Here is a 22,365-nt window from a genome sequence, read left to right as displayed (position 1 = left end):
AAGGTATTTGGATACATGTCATTTAGACCCGACCGATGGGTATCCAAGTTTGGCTCCACAGAATACTTTTTTGTTTTAAATGTATTTTTGTATGTATTTTTTTATTTAATTCATATAAACTTTATGATAAACACATTATTTTATTTGTTAAATTTTCTATAACGGAAATGTGTATGCGGTATACCTAAATAGACTTACCGGTCATGTTGACTCCTTGTATAAAATAGTACCAACGTTGTAAATTTTGTCAAATACTAGTTAAACCGGTTTGGTCCAAGTAGGTACATATATAAAAAATCATGGTCTTTCTAGTGTTTAACACTATGGTCATCTTTTTTACATTCACTGTAAAACAAAACAATTGCAAACAGCTTTGCCTTTGCCAAATAATTTTACATAGTAGGCTTTGGTTTTGGTATTTTACACACACACAAATATACAAATCCAGTTATTTTTCTTAAGTGGTATGGTAGCATAGATTTTGCAAGTTGTTACGGTGGAAAACAAATTTTTAAATGGTTGGGAATTGCTGGACAAACGATTATTCGAAACAAAATGAAGAAAGTTTATATAAATATAATAAATATTTTAAACTATTTAAGAACAAATACCTTGTTAACGATTAAAAGACATGGTATAAACAAATATCTTTTTTTATTTAAGTATTTTTTCTTTACAAATATTCAAATTTTTATTACTTTCACTCCTATAAACTTTATATGTACATATATATATATATATATATATATATATATATATATATATATATATATATATATATATATATATATATATATATATATATATATATATATATATATATATATATATATATATATATATATATTGGGTTGCCCAAAAAGTAATTGCGGATTTTTTAAAAGAAAGTAAATGCATTTTTAATTAAACTTAGAATGAACTTTAATCAAATACATATACTTTTTTTACACTTTTTTTCTAAAGCAAGCTAAAAGTAACAGCTGATAACTGACAGAAGAAAGAATGCAATTACAGAGTCACAAGCTGTGAACAAATTTGTCAACGCCGACTATATGAAAAATCCGCAATTACTTTTTGGGCAACCCAATATATATATAAAATGAATTCAAATATACGAATTTTAAAATGTATTTAAAGAAACTGCTTCTTTTTTTGCAAACCCCCGCTACATTGAAAATGCGGAAGGCAAATTTTTAAGCATCTGATCGACTCAAATAATAAGTTCAGTCTGTATGGGAGCTATGCTAAGATATAGCATCTGAACCATATTCAGCACAGATATAAACACAACCCGTTGTGCCAAATTTCAGCCAAATCGGGTAATAAATACGGCTTTTAAGGGCTTAAAACCTTAAATCCGGAAATCGGTCTGTATGGGAGCTATACTAAGATATAGAGCGATCTGGACCATATTCGGCACAGATATCTGGGGTCTTAACTCAATTCGTTGTGCCAAATTTCTGCCAAATCGGATAATAAATGTAGCTTTTATACGCCTAAGACCTTAAATTTGGACCTAGTAGGTTCTTAAGATACAATTAGAGGAAAATGGGTTTAAAGAGGAAATTTCTACCCACAAAAGTCCTTAGAACCCAAACCATTAAATCATTAAAGCTTCCAAACGTATATATTTTACATTTTGCATATATTTGGCATATATTTTGCAAATTTTTGCATATATCAGATATGACGTCAAAATTCGTTTTCTTACACAAATAATGCCTAAATACAAATTTGTCAAGTAAGGCGACCATTAAAATTTACTCCAAGATTTACTACTTACTTTACTTTAATTGGCTATGACAGAATATTTGTTCCACTAGCCGAACGTAGAATAGCGTTCCAAGCGCCTCGCCTTCTGCGCTCATTCTAAAATCTCTGACACCAAGTTTCGACGTGTCTCCCACAAGTTGATCTTTCCATCGGGCTTTTGGTCTTCCCGGTTTGCGTGTACCACCGTGTTTACCTTCAAAAGACTTCTTAGCTGGAGCTTCTTCATCCATTCTGACAACTGTTGTATTTTGATGCGTGTAACTTGTATCTAAACTGCTTACTTAGTCAAGATTTATTACATCTTTTTATACCCTCCACCATAAGATGGGGGGTATACTAATTTCGTCATTCTGTTTGTTACTACTCGAAATATTCGTCTGAGACCCCATAAAGTATATATATTCTTGATCGTCGCGACATTTTATGTCGATCTAGCCATGTCCGTCCGTCTGTCCGTCCGTCCGTCCGTCTGTCTGTCGAAAGCACGCTAACTTCCGAAGGAGTAAAGCTAGCCGCTTGAAATTTTGCACAAATACTTCTTATTAGTGTAGGTCGGTTGGTATTGTAAATGGGCCATATCGGTCCATGTTTTGATATAGCTGCCATATAAACCGATCTTGGGTCTTGACTTCTTGAGCCTCTAGCGTGCGCAATTCCTATCCAATCAGAATGAAATTTTGCACGACGTGTTTTGTTGTTATATCCAACAACTGTGTCAAGTATGGTTCAAATCGGTCCATAACCTGATATAGCTGCCATATAATCCGATCTTGGGTCTTGACTTCTTGAGCCTCTAGAGGGCACAAGTCTTATCCGATTTGAATGAATTTTTGCACGAAGTATTTCGTTATGATATCCAACAACTGTGCCAAGTATGGTTGAAATCGGTCCATAACCTTATATAGCTGTCATATAAACAGATCTGGGGATTTGACTTCTTGAGCTTCTAGAAGGCGCAATTCCTATCCGATTTGGCTAAAATTTTGCATGACGTATTTTATTTTTACTTTCAACAACTGTGTCAAATAAGGTTTAAATCGGTTCATAACCTGATATAGCTGCCATATAAACCGATCTGGGATCTTGACTTCTTGACCCCTAATTGCGACCTCAATTATTATCCGATATGCCTGAAATTTTGTACGATGGATCCTCTCATGACCATCAACAAACGTGTTTATTATGGTCTGAATCGGTCTATAGCCCCATACAGATCCCATATAAATCGTTCTCTCTATTTTACTTCGTGAGCCCCAATGGGCGCAATTCTTATACGAATTGGCTGAAATTTTACACAGGTCTCCAACATATAATTTAATTGTGGTCCGAACCGGACCATATCTTGATATCGTTTTAATAGCAGAGAAACTCTTTTCATATATCGTTTTTTGCCTAAGAAGAGATGCCAGGAAAGGAACTCGACAAATGCGATCCATGGTGGAGGGTATATAAGATTCGGCCCGGCCGAACTTAGCACGCTTTAACTTGTTATTATTATTGGTTATACAATACGATGCTATGATTAATTAGGGACTGGTCGAGTTTTGATTTGCTTAATGTAAGAAATTTTGTCTTTGAACAAACAAACCTTTGTTTTTAGCCCAATCATGAATGCAAGTCATCATTAAGCAGGGCAATGTAAGATTATATATCAGATTTGTGGCAACTTAGGTATAGCTACACGTTATCAGCATAAAAATGGAAATTAGTGTGTGTTATAAGATTCTCGAGATCCTGTATGTACACAGAGGAAAAGAGAGGTCCAAGAATCGAGCCGTGAGGAACAACACTTTTAAGAAAAAGTGCAGTGGAAATACTTTTATCGCAGTAAACAGATTGGGTTCTGAGTTTAAAGTTTGAATGGATGAGTCAAACGGAAGTCTCAGAAAAGTTAAACAGTGTCCTGAGTTTTAAATAGAGTATACCATGATTTACACAATGAAAGGCCTTCAAGTGTTCCAACAGAACTAGAAATGTAAAGTTTCCGGAGTCGATGTTATTCCTATTATCCCCCATACATCCGTTAATGCTATGATTAGCTCCGAATCCAGATTGACGGTCAAACAATAATTGTTAGGCGTGAATATGGTAGATTATCTGCTTGTGCATAATTTTCTCAAACACTTTAGATAGGAAAAGTTATATCGCTATTGGCCTACATTCTTTATTAACTTTAACAATAGAAATAATAAATTGCCTCCCTTTTGCAATGTGCTCTGCTATAAAGCCTGCGGAAGTCAACCGCCAAAAATTATAAGTGAACCGTTCGGGACAATATAGGTAATTGAAAGTAAAAAACAAATCAGATGTCGAAATTTACCCCCATTTCCCCCATTATCTCACCTTTACCATTGGCCATTACAAAAAATTTATTCCTCTAGCCGAACGTAGAATAGATGCCCAAGCGCCTTGATCATCTGTGCTTCTTATCCCATTTCTGAAACCCTGTTTTGAGATGTCGCTTTCCACTTGGTCACTCCATCGGTCTTCCCCTTTGCGTTTTCTTTATGTCGCCTTAAAAAGTCTTTTTTGGTGGAGCTTCTTCATCCATTTTGACAACATGACCGAACAAATGCAAAAGTTGTATTTCAATGCATTTAACTGTGCTATCGTCGTCATATAGCTCGTGGTTCATACGACTCCTATATTATCCATTAACGCAATCTGGTCCATATATTTTACGAAGGATTTTTCTCTCATACACTCCAATTTTTTTTTATTTTCTGACATTATTCAGGGCTGTATTAGCCCTAAATTATAAGGGCTGTATTAGCCCTGAACATAGCATAAGTATCTGCTTGTCAAAAAATTATCCTCCACTTTAAATATCCCTCCCCCAAAACACCTCAAACGGTAAAGAAGTCCAATCGGGATAAAAAACGTCCCAATTGAAAGATATTCGGTAGTGTTAAAATTTAGTTCCGAAATTCGGGTCCAAGTGTGCGAGACCACCCATCCCCAAAAGAATCCTCAAAGGTACAACACACAGGGACATTTGGTTAACTGGTGCAATATATGACACAAACGAAAAGTCTTTGAAAGTAGAATACGAATCTGACAATAATATTAGGGACCAAGTGTTAGAGGGCCACCAAAAATACCCTGAACGGACATGCAATGCAGGCCGACCTCGAAAATATGAAACAGTAAAGTACGAATCGATATTCCAATTCGCGACCAAGTTTCTGGGGGCCGTCACAAAACGCGTCCAGACCGATGGGGACAATTTGGGACTCAAATTAAGGGACTTTGAAGGTATTGTACGAATCATACCTCAAAATTTGGTAGAGATTGATCCAGGAAAGACACGCGGGGCATTTAAACTATTTAATCTATAATGGTAGTTATAGGGCATGTATTTGAACAACAAATACAATAAAAAATAAAGTAATATAGATCCAAAAAGGCCCATGATGGCCCTAGGCACAAAGCACACGGGGCTAGCTAGTAGCATATAAATTTGATAGAGGTCACTTATAACTACATCAAAAGAAACTTTTTCTTCAAAAATAGACAAAGAAGTGCTTTAAGTTCGGAAAGGAAAACCACCGCTGAAAAAAAAAAAATAATATGTTTTTATTAGGATTCAAACCCAGGCGTTCAGCGGCATAGGTGGACACCTCGCCGCTACGGTGGCCTCATAACAAAACACTACGCGGCTCGAGAAGTCAAATTAGGAGATTATATGGGTGCTATATCAGGTTATGGACCGATTTGGATCATATTAAACAGGGGTGTTTAAGGTAAAAAAATTTACAAAATTTCAACCAATGTGAAATCGGTTTACAGGAGACCTATATTTCAACATGGACCGATTTGATCCATGCAACAATCCCAACCGACCGATATTAAAAACAAGTATTTGTGCAACATTTCAAGTGACCAGCTTTATTTTCTTTAAAGTAATGTTGGTTTCGACATACAGTCGGTTAGACATGTCTATATTGTATACATGTTAGTATTTCCCCATCCTATGATGGAGGGTACAATACGTGCTAAGGGTACAGAAGAAGGAATCCATTTTAGTACCCACCACCATAAGATGGGTTGTTTTGATTTGATTGTGCTACATAATTAAACAATTGCTGTCAATCAAGACAGCCAATAATTCGCACGAAATGACATATAAATTTAGTAAGATTTTTAAAGTCAAGCAAAGTGATTATTACCACATAACCCTCATTGGGGTGTTTATATCACTTGACTGCCATAACGAATGCCAACATCTCACATATTTCAGTAAACATCCTTTTCGAATGAGATCCTCATTGTACACTTCCTTGTTATTAAAATGCATATTGAGGAACACAACGACAACCACAAAAGAAACTTTACATAAACTATGCATAGAAATCAAAGATAAATAAGTTGCTAACAAAGGCAAAAAATAACAAAGATATTGCGAAACAAACAACATTCGAAAAAGTATTCCTTTGAGTGAGTTAGGGATTTTCAGGATTGTTGAAGATGCAATGTTGCACAGTGTTCCGATTTCCGCTTCAACAGGAACTACACTCGCACATCACAAATAGCTTTGCCTTGACACTATAAGGTGATATTGCAAGAGTTGAAGATTTTTTAATATCATTAATTGAAATTTAAGAATTTCATCAATTTGTGCATCATGAAATGTATTTGATTGGAAGATCTAGTCTAGTTAATAGGTGTTTGTTACCACTTGATGCATATTGAAAATTTCGACTGTAACTCGCAATAGGTAGTTATTTTCTGACAAAATTTGAAACCGTAGCTATCCTTACGTTATCCATTATGCTGTTGAGGATCTGTGTCTGTTTCCAGTGGAGCGGCAGGTTTAGAGACCGAAGTAGGCTTAGAGTGGACTCCAAAGACCCAGACTTGAAATCTTCGGCTCCTAAAATTCGTATTTAATGCCCGATTTTGTTTAAGTTTGGAAAAATTTGTTCTAATGTACTAGGCGTCATATGAACCACGAGCTGTATGACGACGATAGTTAAACCCATCAAAATACAATGTTTGCGTTGGCTAGGTTATGTTGTCAGAATGGAAGAAGAGGCTCCAGCAAAGAAATCTTTTGAAGGCGACAATAAAAGAAAACGCAAAAGGGAAAGACCAAAACTCCAATGGAGTGACCAAGTGGAGAGCGACCTCTCGAACCTGGGTGTCAGAAATTGAAGAATAAGCGCAGAAGATCGATGCGCTTGGGCGTCTACGTTCTACGTTCGGCTAGAGGAATACATTTTCTGTAATGGCCAATTAAAGTGAAGTAAAGTAGTATACTCATCCCAGTCCATATTTAGATATGGCTACCATATAAATCGATCTATAGATTAAACATCATAAGCCTATATAATGCGAATATATCGAAAATGGTCCATATCGGTCCAACTTTGGGTTCAGGTCACATATTAACGTACCCCCAATTCTCGGTATTTTTGCTCTGAAACCCACATTTTGTTCTTAATTTTTCCCGGCCTGGCGAAAGTATAATCCATAGACGAAGCAAACAATATTTTACAGTAGCTCCTATAAAATCCCATAATTTTTGTACCGAATTTAGCAAAGTCTAGATGGAATTTAGAATAGATGCTCTTCGATTTGGGGTAGCCGGCCTTTTTTAATGTTTAATGGTGACGACAACAACACAATTTGGAAAATTCTACATTTTTTAAAAATGGTCTTTAATAATACGGGAAACACAATCGAATAGAATAGAGATATTTTTGTGTTTCTTTTTGGGTTTTATGGACAAAGTGTTAGAGAATAAAAGTTCATTATTCATATTTGCAATAAAATGTGATGTTTTACTTGGGTTTAACATTCAGAAAAACTCTAGTTGAAAGTCGGCTAGGATGTATATACTATTTCAAGCTTTAATTCATATACAAAAAATGGAAAAAATAAGCGGGAATGTGGAAAATTTTGAAATTTAGTAAAAAACATCAGCCATATTGTCTGATGGTGGTTTGATACAAAAATGAGCCAATTTTGAATTTAAAAATTTTCTTTATAAAAATACAAAGAAATTATCATATCTTGATGGCAAAAGTATCTTATTTAGAAGATAAGATAGGATCCCTATCTTACACAGGAACAATGGATGTGTGGAGCAATGATTCGTGCACAAATAATTCCTGGATTTAAACTACTAAAGGGTACGGTCAAGAGAAGTCTAAACGATTTTCTTCTTCAACGAAAGGAGTGAGCTGCTTATCGAATATATTATAAATTGCAAACTTACAATTTGTAATAAAGGGAATAAATCGACCAGGAACCAGGCACAAACAGGAGGTACTAGATATTACTATTGTATCGGAGGATATAAGTGCAAGAATATGCGACTGGGATGTGTTGGATTACCACAGCTTCTTTGGTCGTGGCGAAAATACTGCAGAAGTGGTACCTCGGCTAAACAGAAAAAATGAGGATTGGCATACATTTTGGCACACATTCTGCACAACTGCTACATCCACATAATGGTCATTCGGATCACGAAGATCCTGAATGACTCGCTTTTTTCAGCATGTCCTAGTGCCAAACCAAGGGGCGAACAGCGACCTCCTTGGTGGACCCCAGAAATGGCTGGTCTAAGAAAGGGCTGCAGAAAACTCTTCAACAGGGTGAAAACCACAAGAGCACAACACGATTGGGACATTTATAAGGCTGAGCTAAGAAAATACAAGGCAGGCTCAAAATGCTCAGAACAAATCCTGGGCGGAATTCTGCAGTTCCAGGATACATCTGAGGCCTCTAAGCTAAGGAAGGTCCTATCCTCGAAACCTATGGGAACCGTGGGATATATTCAGAAGTCGGAGAATTTATGTACAATGTTTAGTGAGGAATTTATGTACAAAGTCTAGTGAGGATACACATTTCCCGCGAAATTTCCAACGGATAACGTGGTGCCAGAAGGGGTTGGTATATATTCGCCAGAGGTTATTGGAGAAACTGTGTCTGAGTCGAAAATCCTTTGGGCGATAAAAAGTTTCGACTGCTCTAAGTCGCCAGGCCCTAATGATGTATCACCGTTTGAATTACCAACAGTGTCCAAAAGATTGGTCCTTGGCATACGGAGATATTCTGTGCTTGTATTAGCATGTCGTATATATCTGTGGGATGGAGGGACGCAAAGGTGATTTTCATTGCAAAATCGTGAAAGTTTTTCATCCTATAAGTCTGTCATTCTTTATGCTGAAGATCATTGGCACAAGAAGCACACGCCAACGAATCTGTAGCACCTCCCAGAATTTTCGTTAGTTTTACCTGCTGTTAACTATTAAATGTATTCCACCCTATTTCAAACCTTCCGTTTCTATAAATAAACCGAATTGAGAAGCTGTATTATTTTCTGTAGGTTTCTTCCATAGACATAATTCAGTATTACATTCAGATAATCTGACATCTGGCATAATTATTTTGTCATTAGTAAAAGCGTTTATCGAACAAAACTTTCGAAAAAACCTACAGGCAAGATAGGGAGAAGCCCAAAATTGAGCAAACCACAATGCACAATATTCTCATTTAAAAAACGTTTATGTTATAGAGTTAAACCACAGATTTAATGAAATTTAGCAGAGGGTTTCAGTTGGGTTATAAAACATGCCATACCAAATTTGGTGCAAATCGGCAAATTGTACCAAACTTCTTCACTTTGATTACAAAAAGGGCAGACGGATAAACGATATAGAAAGGATACGGAGACATACTAAAATGGCTTTTTATTATATTTTTTCTATCACAGCCATAGTTGTGGTGTAGGGTCCAATATGTATTTTAATAATCAATGTCACTTGAATATTTCCTTTATTTGCCATATTTGAGCTAGGACCCAAAATATTCAAGTTGATTCCCTAGAAATCATTACGTTTAATTGGATGTCATATCAACGGGTAATCGTTAATCGATCGCCATAATATTGTGAATTTTGCTTATTGGGATCCAAAGCAAAATACGTGGAACAGTCTGTCTGCAGAAATCACTTTGCGGTCTTTTAAAATTAAGATATTGAGAAAATTTGCACAGGTTAATGTTATGTCCATAGGCAGATTAAATAAGAATATGGCTTCATCGGACTATGTCCTGAAAAAGCCTGCGGTCTTTTAAAATTAAGATATTGAGACAATTTGCAAGGTTAATGTTATGTCCATAGGCAGATTAAATAAGAATAAGGCTTCATCGGACTATGTCCTGAAATAGCCCGCAATTTCATGAAGTGAGCTGTGTTAGGTGTCCATGGCGAGCATGGTTTAGATTGGACCATTTTTGGTACAGCTCCCATAAAGATCGATCTCCTTATTGAACACCTTTGACCCATAAATAGCGAATTTATTACTCGATTTTTGTTGAAATTAAGTAGGGTGAGCTACGATAAATCCTTAAATATCCTCCAGTTGATCTGATTACATTTGGATATAACTGCCCGACCCACCTTATGGCCTATGGCAGCGGGAACATTGTGGCCATTGATCACTTAGAGGCGCCGGTAACTAGCCTTGCCATACCGAATATCACAAGCACTGAATCTTTAAGCTGGTGACGCCCAGCCTTTCATGCTCACAGTCATCCCGTACCGGATTTTAACGTAATATTGTTTATGTATAAACCAGAGGTGATAGGTATCAAACGTTCCGCGAGGCTAATGTAATGCCTCTTACTTCTTTCAATTTTTTGTTTTTTTTTTTTCTTCTATTTGGCTGTAGCACCTCCAAGAAAATTACCTAGCTGCGCCAATGCTGAAGATTCTGAGAGGTTGATCGAAACATATCTTAGGGCAAAGATCCCTGGATATCGCTTGTGAAACAGCCCTTCACAACCTGTAGCACATTTCGAACCGAACACTGATTTTGGTAATAAAATTCAATGATTTGCAAGCGTTGCTCGTTAGTAAGTCTATTCATGATGAAATGTCAAAGCATACTGAGCATCTTTCTCTTTGACACCATGTCTGAAATCCCACGTGATCTGTCAAATACTAATGCATGAAAATCCTAACCTCAAAAAAATCACCCTTTATATACTTTATAGGGTCGGAAGTGAATATTTCGATGTCTCGCAAACGGAAAGACTAAATGAATATACCCCCATTCTTCGGTGGTGGGTATGAAAAAATGTTCATTACTGCAGGGTTGGAACCTGTCGCATATGCTGATGAGGTGGCTCTGGCGGTTAGGGAAAAGTTTCCCAGCACTCTAAGAGATATGCATCAGAAGTTCTACGTGCGACTGCGAATTGGGCTACCGAACGAGGTGTAGGCGTAAATACAGCAGACACAAGTTACCTACAGTGGCACTTATCTCCTCGGGAATAGAGAATGTTTCATTTACCGAAAACTTAAAATACCTGTGTGTTTTGCTGGACAGAAAATTGAATTCAAATCGAACATTTCGGATGGGGCTAGAAAGGCAACTCTTCTCCTGTATACCTGCAAGGGAGCCTTTGACAAAAATTAGGGGTTTAAAACGCGTGTTGTGCACTGGGTATATACTATAGTTGTTGTTGATGTTGTGGTCTTGTCTGGTTGCCGGCGCTTCACAAGTCCACCTACTGCTCAATACTCAGCCGGATCCAAAGGATGTCTGTTTGTGCATAACAACCGCTGAAAACTACGCCATCTGATGCACTGAATTAAGTGCTACACAAAATGCCTCTAGACATTGCAGCTAGAAAAATTAATCGGATCACTGCTCTGAGGCTAAGAGACCTTTCTCCTTGGTCATGTGGCAGTGTGGATTTCTCTCTTCTTAAGCTGCTTTTTGATAAAAAGTACTGTACCACTATTCCTGATAGAACCCATTAAACTACAATATCCCTGCTAATAGAAGTTACATAGACTTCTATCCGGATGGATCCAAACAATATGACCAGGTAGACCGGACACTGCCACTTATCTACTTTGGCCAGTTTTTCTCTAGCACCAGAGAGATCACCCCGATAGCAGCAATGACCCAACCTTAGGAGCACTAACGAAAACAGATTGATTGAGAATTATCCCTAGTATCGGGGGGAAAAAACAAACAATGAAATAAACACCCAATGACACACCAACACTCATTGTTTGTTTGCACAACTCATTAGCGGAGTTGTTATCGATATACTATAAAGTAAATAAAAATTTTATGTCGATCTAGCCATGTCCGTCCGTCTGTCCGTCCGTCCGTCTGTCGAAAACACGCTAACTTCCGAAGGAGTAAAGCTAGCCGCTTGAAATTTTGCACAAATACTTCTTGTCAGTGTAGGTCGGTTGGTATTGTAAATGGGCCATATCTGTCCATGTTTTGATATAGCTGCCATATAAACCGATCTTGGATCTTGACTTCTTGGGCCTCTAGAGTGCGCAATTCTTATCCGATTGGGATGAAATTTTGCACGACATGTTTTGTTATGATGTCCAACAACTGTGCCAAGTATGGTTCAAATCGGTTTATAACCTGATATAGCTGCCATATAAACCGATCTTGGGTTTTGACTTCTTGAGCCTCTTGAGGTCGCAATTATTATCCGATTTGCCTGAAATTTTGTACGACGGATTCTCTCATGACCATTAACATACGTGTTTATTATGGTCTGAATCGGTCTATAGCCCGATACAGCTCCCATATAAATCCATCTCTCTATTTTACTTCTTGAGCCCACAAAGAGCGCAATTCTTATTCGAATTGGCTGACATTTTACACAGGTCTCCAACATATATATAATTTAATTGTGGTCCAAACCGGACCATATCTTAATATCGCTCTAATAGCAGAGCAAATCTTTTCTTATATCCTTTTTTTTGCCTAAGAAGAGATGCCGCGAAAAGAACTCGACAAATGCGATCCATCGTGGAGGGTATATAAGATTCGGCCCGGCCGAACTTAGCACGCTTTTATTTGTTTATGTTGAAATCTGGTTCTGCAGGCTACCATGTTTTTTGCCGCGGCGAATTCTATTAGCCTCAACCCATTATCGGATGTTATCTCGTGGAGGCTATATTTTCCGTCTGTTTGCAGTCGGGAAGACAAAGATATCTTCGTTTCCATTATTCGCATTAAAGTCTCCCAAAAGCGATTGTATTATCATGGGCGGGGCAGTGGTGGTATTCTCTCCCTAGGCACTCGTAGAAAATATCCCTGGCCTGATCGTCCTTGTCTTCCGTCGGGGCATGGACGCAAATATGTAGCCGGTGTAATGCTGGAGACAAGCTGTTTTTGTCACCGACTGATGGTATTCCCAGTCCATCGCACTTCCTGTAAAGCGGTAATATCTGCCTTGTACTTCTCCAATGCATCCAATGCCAATGCGTATACTGCACCTTCTCCATAAAGGGTCTGGACATTCAAGGTGCAGATCCATAAATCATGGTACTTTTTCGTTTGCGTGGGTCATCAAAGCTATTTTGTTTCTCAGAGTAATTCTTATAATTTTCCGGGGGCGGGCTACTGGCCCAGTGCCTCAACCGTATGGGCTTTGTGGGATCGCACTTGTAACCCTCGAAGTCGTGAGCCGTTTGCTCTAAGATCCGGCGCTCGCCTTCAGCCACTCCTAACTTGGGAACAGACGCTGATGTTGGCCATTGGTTATTTGAAGGCGCCAATAACTCGCCTTGTCATCTCGAGTATCATTGGTACTTAGTATTTAAATAAGAGCCAGTACCACCTGAGCCCTCACTGAGGCTCTCCTCTCGATGACTGCCCGTGGCCGCATTTGCAGCTACTTCGCACTATCCGCAATTTGTGGACGCACCCGATAGCTTAAAGCCAAGCTTCCCGTGATAACGATGAACACCACACAAGTCAGAGCTCAAAATTTCAGCCTGTGTGGTCCTCATAGCTATTCCCGCGACGGCTGGGGCCATTAAATCCCTTAAGAACGTACTTCTGGTTGCCGGGCCGATCCGATGGAGTCCTTCATCGGCAAGGACTGTCGCCTTAGTATACATCTTCGTCCTTTTTCGTCATCGAAGAGGCACATCTCGGAGTGCCCTCTCCGCACGCTTCTGGTCCGTGCTGTGATTCAAAAGAACCCCGGTCCTTGTTCCGGTTGGTTTGCCAGAACCGCCCTCATCATCATTCGGTCGCCGAACGTTTATCAATCAAGAAGGCCGATTGGGTGGGTTTCAGTAGAACCTTTCAAATTTGCTATTAACCGGTAGCAAATAAGGAGACATTATTAACGCAGCAGCCGCTCCCTTTATACCAGTCTGCCGAATACCCCACGTGCGGCCCAATTTCCCGACGAACCCCACTAACCCCAAAATTATTGAGCTGAAACTGGAAATTAATAGGGTTGTCAACGTACATAAGCGAAATATGTGGCTGGAACAATTGAGGCAATGTAACTTAGGTACCGGTTTAGGCAAGCTGTAGTCTACTGTTTAGTAGCTCTCGAATCCCGGTAGACGCGATGACAAGACTTCAGTCACTTTTGGCGACGTAATTGTGACTGATCCGAAGAGATGCGCCAGGCTGATCAAAAGTCAATTTATTGTGCATCGTGAGTGGGACAGGGTTAGGAGGAGAGCCATTCGTCGTATCCATTCGTCGACGGGGCCTACACTGATGCTGAATAATCTCGATCTACCTGGAGTCGAGTGTCATCAACCAGTCTTTGAACACTCTTATAGTACCCGATGTCTGGAAAATGGGCAGAGTGATCCCGCAACTGAAGACTGGAAAGCACCAGAGTTTGGGGGAATCGTACAGACCGATCTCCCATCTCTCACCAGTAGCCAAGACGCTTAAGAGACTACTACTACCCGAGCCTCGTTCGAGGGCTTCCTTATATATTTCGGAATTAGAGAACACATTAACAAATATTAACCATCGAAAATCGCTTTATTTTTTTCATAACACACATCCTTACAGACTACAATTTACACATATAATTCTTGTTATATAACATAAAAATATTGTATATAACGTTATACAATTTAAAGTCTAACTTTTTAAATGGTATATATTTCTATTTAAAAAGGTTATTTTAAAATTTTTATGATATTATAGAACTTGTTAAATTGGTAGCATATACGACGAAAGGGATAATTTTTTTGCAAAATTTGTTATATATGATGATATTCATTACAAAATTAATACTCTACTTAGTTCTCCGGCTTGACAATGTAGGTAGTTTAATAAGGTCCAGTCTAAGCTCATATGGAGGTAGATACTGCCGATCCACGTCCTCGGAGGTTAAACAAAAGTAATTGCTTTTGAACAGATTCGATCAGATTAGAGTGAAGAGTATAGTAAGGATCCCATACTATAGATCCGTATTCAGGGTTGCAACGTACTGAAGAAGTGTATAATTAAATTATCATTAAATTATCTGCTACAAGTTTCAAATATCCAAGGGCGCCGTAAGCTTTGCCAACTGCCATAAAGATATGGTTAGGAACGTTTAAACGTAGATCCATAAGTAGCTCAAGGTCGTTAAATGAATCGACTGATTCAAGCTCATCGGATCCAATAAAATAATTTGTGATAAAAGGATTTCGTCTTGAAAATCGCATTATTTTGCATTTAGAAATGTTCAATTGCATAACGTTAATTTTGCACCATTCACAAAAGGGATCGAGACCGGACTGGAGATAATACTGATCATCTGGGTCATTTAAAAACTTGAAATTTTCACATTATTATCAAAATATTTGAATGATTGAAAACCCAAAACAAGATCGGGCCGAGATGGCTACCTTGGGGAACACCGGAGGAAACAATGGTGGTTTTAGAGATTGCATTACCAAATTTCACATATTATGTATGGCCAATCAGATATGAACTTAGCCATTTTAACACCGAATTACTCAAACCATATATTGGGTTGCCCAAAAAGTAATTGCGGATTTTTTAAAAGAAAGTAAATGCATTTTTTAATAAAACTTGGAATGAACTATAATCAAATATACTTTTTTTACACTTTTTTCTAAAGCAAGGTAAAAGTAACAGCAGAAGAAGGAATGCAATTACAGAGTCACAAGCTGTGAAAAAATTTCTCAACGCCGACTACATGAAAAATCCGCAATTAATTTTTGGGCAAACCAATAGATCTTATTTCATCATCAGAAGTGTATTATTAACCTTATCGAACGCTTTACTAAAATCCGTGTATACGTTATCAGTCTTTCTATTGCCCCTTAAAGCTTCGTTGACAAGACATGTAAATTCCAACAGATTTGTTTAGGTTGAGCGTGATCTCCTGAATCCGTGTCAACTTGAAGAGATCAATGAGGAAGTCTAGTGAGAAATAGATTTAGTCAATAACTTCTTCATTTACTTGGCAATAGCATTGAGTATGGAACTACCCCTGTAATTACAGGCATCATTACTGCCTGCCAGATTTAATCAGTGGCATAATAAAAGATTTTTCCCATATCTGCGGTAGATATCCAGATTTTAGTGAAAGTTGATTGGCACACTGTTTAAAAATGCTAGCCAGGACACGGTCTGGACCAGCAATAAATGTAGATTTTATTGATTTTAAGTTTTGCTCTATAGTGTTTTGATCTAACAAGGGATCTATATTAATAGAATTTCTATTTATGTAAGGATATTCATAGTCGCGTGCGTAATGTTTATCAGAATAAGTAGTAGAAAAAAAAATCGGCGAAAATACTTGAGATATCTACTGAATCCGTGTCCGTTGACACTGAACCTTATTTAAGAAGGTTAAGCAAACCACAAGTTTGTAGAAATACTTAGGACTGAATTTGAAGTCCGATTTCATTTAATTCAAGTAATTCGATGAGTCAATTTGTAAATTTCTTATACAAATTATTTTTGTTATTTTTCAGTTTCGATAATTTCTTGAATTCCAAGGTGGTTCAGTATTATCATCTACAATAATATGAGAGACTGACTTATCAAAGCTTTCCTGTGGAGTAAAATTTTGATACATTTTTCCTGGAGTAAAATTTTAATACATTTTCATTTCAGCGAAGCAATATTCATTTCTAGGGGAGGGACATTTAGGAGAAGTTTGTCTTGGGAAAGAAATGGTAATGTTAAGGTTAGGATGGGAAGATAATCTGGATAAGTGATTGGATTGGAAGATGATAAAAAAATGTCGGTTGTATGGTTGACGAATAATATTGTAGATCGAGTAATTTACCAAATGAATTGTGTACATTATTGATTTGAAAGAGTCCGAAGTCGAATAAAGAAATAAGGAAATCGTTAGAAATACCGCTAGTAACAACTACAATCAAAGTGTCAGTTGAAGAGGATTTTTATATATTTGGAGCATTTTTTCAACCAATCTACAAAAGTCTTTTTGTGAGCGATTGACATATTGTGTGGCATCCAACGCGAACAAATTTTTCTGACTGTCAAATGTTCATGCAATACTGAAAGTATACTGGTCCAACTAATGCCTAAGGTTGTCTCAATCTCACGATAGGTCACATGACGATCTTGCAATATCAGTTGGCGCACAGCATCATTGGTTTTTGGAACAACAACTGATTTTGGACGACCTTCACGAAATTCGGCTTGGAGTGAACTACGACTTGAATTCACCATTCCATCGATAAACACTGGTCCTTAATGGAGCTTCATTGCCAAAAATTGAATTAAGTTAATCGATGCACTACAGCATCATTGATTTTTGGAACACCAACTGATTTTGGACGAACTTCACGAAATTCGGCTTGGAGTGAACTACGACTTGAATTCACCATACCATCGATAAACACTGTCCAATCCCGAAATATAAAAGGCAACCCTCGTAGAATTTCCATCCGAGCATCAGCATGGATTTCGAAGACTGCATAGCACAACAACTGGATTGCATGCCATCACCGCAAACATTTGCCGTGGTTTAATCAGCCCAGGCCGTGTGATAGGACGGACCTCGTGGCGCTGGACCTATTGAAGACATTCGACACGGTCATCATTTCCGAACTATTTTAGGACCTCGCCAATACGTCCAGCCAGGCCTGAAACGCTGGCCCGCGAATTATCTGTGTGGTCGCCAGTCGTTTGTGGAATATAGGGATAAGAAGTCGAAGCACCGCAGAGCGAAACAGAGTTTACTTAGGTGGGGTGATAACTCCCATCCTCCATTCCACCCCCTCCATCAATCATGGCTTCAGGCTCCCCACCCATTGATGACATCTGCGATAGGTTGAACGTCACTTTCCTCTTATTTCGCTGCAAGATATCTGCCACCAAGCTTTAGCCATATTGTTCACTACATACACATATGAGGTGGGTAGGGAGCTGTAAGTGATGGTCGATGGAGGGACAATTCCGACCATCAAGTGTCCGAAAATACTTCGTGTCGCATTTGACAGCTTTTACAAATTCCTCTCACATGCCACAGCAATTTGCAATAAAGTCAAAATTAGAAACAATGTCATCAAGTCACTTGGCGGCAGCACTTGCGATGCTGACAAAGTAACCTTGTTGACCACGTAGAAAGCAATTGACAGAATTGTGGTTAATTATGCAGCACCAGTGTGGTGCCGTGAGCTCTGGGACACGCAGTGGAATAAAATTCAGATCCGTTGGAATGCCGCTTTTCGAACTACGGACCACCTCCATCAGGAAACCAAACCGAGGTAGTTCTGATTCAATTACGATCCCGCAGATGCAGCCGCCTCTCCTCCTACAGAGCAAGGATTGGTTCCAACGTGCAGGATGCATGTCCCAATTGTGACCAGGGACCACACGACATACGTCACCTGTGTAACTGCCCAGCCAGACCCACTCGCTTCAGACCGTGATCTCTCAGGACGTACCCTATCTCAGTTACAGAGTTTCTGAATATGGATACTCAACAGCATCAAGCACACGAAATATAGAATACAACACACTGCTACAACGACAACAATATGTGGCCTACTCTTGACTTGAGGTCTACCGCTTTGCTATTGCAAGCTAAAACAGACGTCTCATTCATTGTGTCCGTCATGACAGGTCACTGTCTGCTCGGAAAACATGCTGACAGATTGAAGGTATTCAGTTACGGCTTTTGCCGAAGCTGACGAAGAGACTATAGAACATCTGCGATATTTGTGTCCCGCACTGGCAGTCAGAAGCAGATCCACTTTAGGTTCTCATTTCTTTGAGAACTCGTTTGGTTTAGCAAATGTGAACATGCGAAAGTTGTTGGGCTGTTTAAAGTAAAATCAGCATGGTTCAATGGTAGGAACTAGAAGGCAAATTCCTTTTACTGTTCCTGAATCCCAATGGACGAAAAAGTCTGGATAAGCCTGACGACAGACTGCCCCTTAAACTTAACATAACCTTACTGTGGGATAGAATCTAAAAATCCATTTGAGAACGGATAGAGATAACTTTGGAGAGCTGTTATCGAGATCATTTGCAAAATTTCTATGCCCGAGGTGACTATCTCTAGGAAGCGCCATAGTATTGCCTAGGGCCTTGAAATTTTCCACATGATCTCGATAACACCTCAGCTCTATCCATCTGTATCTGTTAGATTGCATATATTTTACTATTTTTTCAATTCAGTGCCATTGTTCTTAGTTCCCATAGAAAACCCCAGGAACCTTGGTGGTTCCCAAGATTCGGCCCGGTCCAACTAGCACGGTTTTACTGGTCACACAATCAACCTCATAGCCAATTAGCCAAACTCATAGCCAATTAGCCCGACTGGACTCTGAAAAAAATAAGTTAAAAATTGTCCATGTTAGACATCATTTTCAAAATGGCAAAAATATCTTATTAAACGAAACACTGTGATAACGATGGTGCAACACCCCATTGAACACTTCTGTTTAAAACACAAACCACTTGTTCAACAACAACAGCTCCCAGCATATTTGAACAGACAATTGTATCCATTTGCCTTGTTCAAATCATGCATCTGCTGCGTTCTGGGATGGTTCTGGGCAAAGCTTTAAGACAACGAAATACCTACACATCGTTTGCACAACAAGCAAAGCAAGACATTGCAGCAGTTGTCAGGATTTTGATGTAAATGTGAAGAAAAACAAAAAAACAGTTAACAAAATTACCATGGCGATTGGGACCTTTAATAGTTTGCTTTCATAATTTTTAAACGTATGTGTCAAATCTAGGCGAAATGTATTTTCTGCTTTTGAAGTTAAAAATAAAGGATCAAAGCCGTGAGGTGTTGCTTTATTATATTTTTTAGGTAAAGAGAGTTTTAAGTAGGTTAAATTGCTATCACTACCCAATTAAATTTACCTTAACGATTTAGGTGCAACGGTTGAAGTATGCCTTCTTTTTACTAATGTTGAACCAACCAGATCAATTTCAAAAGCCCAACATCCGTTTAGTTACGATGGTCTGTCTAGAAATGGGAACCATAAGTGAAATTCCTGCAGAACATTATTTCATGTTTAGTCGGGCCACATGATCATTTTCAGCCTCCACTTTGCTACACTTCGCCTTTTTTGGGCTTATCTCGAAGAATCAGTTTGCTTTGCATTAGAAATATACATTGTACATACTTCGGAGTCCCTTCCGCCGACACACAGAAATCAAATTGTTGCCTCAATGGTTTTGTCAACCCAATGCTGATGATTCCACTTACCATCAAAGGTTTAGCTTTACTTTCTTTGTGACAACCAACATTGACCTTGAGGCGGGGCAGTGAAATCCCATTTGAACGTGATTGCGACTAAAAATATAAAACTAAACTGTTAATCAAAAATGCAATTCATATTATTAAGGCGGATGAAAAGACTTAAAACTTTCGAATCAGATAGAAAATACCTTTGATATAAGTCAAGCAATCCAATTTGAGCCAAATGGCTAACAAACAGTATTTCATTTACACTCAAGAAAAGTGAACCGAGAGATGATACAAAACAAACTGTTTTTAGTAAAGTTGACTTGCATGTAGCGCTAAAGACATTTTTTTCTGTTTTTGTCAATATAGATCTAAAAAGCAATGATGTCATATGAACTTCCTTATGGTTAAATGTGAACTAAATTATTTGTTTTAGTACATCGTGTATTATAATTTGAACTGAACTCAAAATAATCGATGGAATAAAATGTTAGCAATTTTTACTCTGTGTTAATACAACTTCACAAATTTATTACAAAATCCCTGTTTCATTTCGTTCAGTTTTAACTAATGGCCTATTTCATTTAATTGTACATATACTAATTATTGTCGTAATGATCTTTTGTTTTTATACCCACCACCGAAAGATGAGGGTATATTAAATTTATCATTCCGTTTGCAACACATCACAATATCCATTTCAGACCCTATAAATTGTATATATTCTCGATCGCCGTAAAAATCCAAGACGGTCGGGCCATGTCCGTCCGAGCACCACCCAAAATAATTTTGTTTAAAGAAAATAAATTATATTGCATTTATTCTAAACCAAAAATTTCATCAATTTTTTTTATAATGAAAAAATTTCATTATTATAATATTCTACAAATACAACATTTTGCTGCGGCCAGGGACGCCTTAAAATTATTTTTCTTAAGGACAAAATTGTAATGAAATTCTTAGTAAAAACTAAATTTTAATGATATTTTTCTGAAAAAATTTCAGCGTAATATTCTCTTATGAAAAAACGAAAATTTGTATTAAATTTTTTCTAAAGAATATATTTTAACGATTTTTTTAAGACTAACTTTCAGCGAAATCTTCTCTAAAGACAACCTAACCTCGAGATTATATTTTAAAACCAAAATGTAAATTTTGCATTAACATTTTAAAGCCTTTTAATTATGCTTATCTGTCCCAAACAATATTTTCCTAAAACTTTTTCTAAGCCAAATTTTAATAAATATTTTTAAAGACAAAATTTTAACCCATTACGCCTGAACCTCGATACCGTTGTCCCATTTAGATGATATTTTATCTCTATATATAAAAGAGACGCATGATTGACTGACTGATCAACGCCCAGCCCAAATGGCTAAAGCTAGAGTCTTGAAATTTGGCACGAATGTGGGTCTTGAGTCGACGGGGTTTTGTGATATTCATACGTTTATGTTCTAAAAGGTGCCAAATGGAGACCAGCTGTAAATAAAGATGATGTTTCCGATTCGGATTCAGGCAGCAAGAGTTTCAATGGAACAGTCACCGCAGCCAAATCGAAAGATGAGGGCAGCGGGATGATGGCAGGAGTGAGCGATGACATTGCTTAGCTCACAAGCAGACCGAGAAAACGATCCAGGACACGACGAAGGAGACAGAGGAGTAAGCATCGGCAGCACAATCGGGCGAAAGTGCAGTTGCAGGTTGGAAAGAAATCAGAAACCAGTAAAATGGCTAAAATGCTGAATAAGAAACAAGTAAGAGCGTGCTAAGTTCGGCCGTGCCTGAAAAACTGGTCCCTTGGCTTAGGGAGATATATACTGTTTGTATCAGAATATCGTATATATCTGTAGGATGGAGGAACACGAAGGTCATTTTCATTCCGAAAGCAGGAAAACCTTACCACATTAAGGCGAACGATTTTCGTCCAATTAGTCTGTCATCCTTTATGCTGACGACATAAAGTTTGATAAAATCATATCTTACGGCAAAGATCCCTGGAGATCGCCTGTCGCCGCAGCAGCATGCATAATAGTATGGGCAAGTCCACTGCAACAGCCCTTCACGACCTAGTCGGCTACATAGAGGGTTCTCTCGCTGTCAAGGAATATACAATATATACCCTCATTTCTTGACATT

The 22,365-nt window shown here is 38.1% G+C and overlaps 1 long non-coding RNA gene across 1 annotated transcript; it reads left to right on the top strand.

Moving 5' to 3' along the window:
* The first annotated feature begins 19,719 nt into the window (after positions 1-19,719).
* On the top strand, positions 19,720-20,743 carry LOC106092932 (uncharacterized). The gene is made up of 2 exons (XR_001222258.2): positions 19,720-19,848; positions 19,915-20,743. It is a non-coding gene; the product is annotated as an uncharacterized LOC106092932 (long non-coding RNA).
* The last annotated feature ends 1,622 nt before the right edge of the window (positions 20,744-22,365 follow it).

This window comes from Stomoxys calcitrans, chromosome 2 (assembly GCF_963082655.1).
Source record: "Stomoxys calcitrans chromosome 2, idStoCalc2.1, whole genome shotgun sequence".
Lineage (NCBI taxonomy): Eukaryota > Metazoa > Arthropoda > Insecta > Diptera > Muscidae > Stomoxys > Stomoxys calcitrans.
Note: the sequence above shows the minus strand (reverse complement) of the source record. Positions and strands in the feature narration are given on the sequence as shown.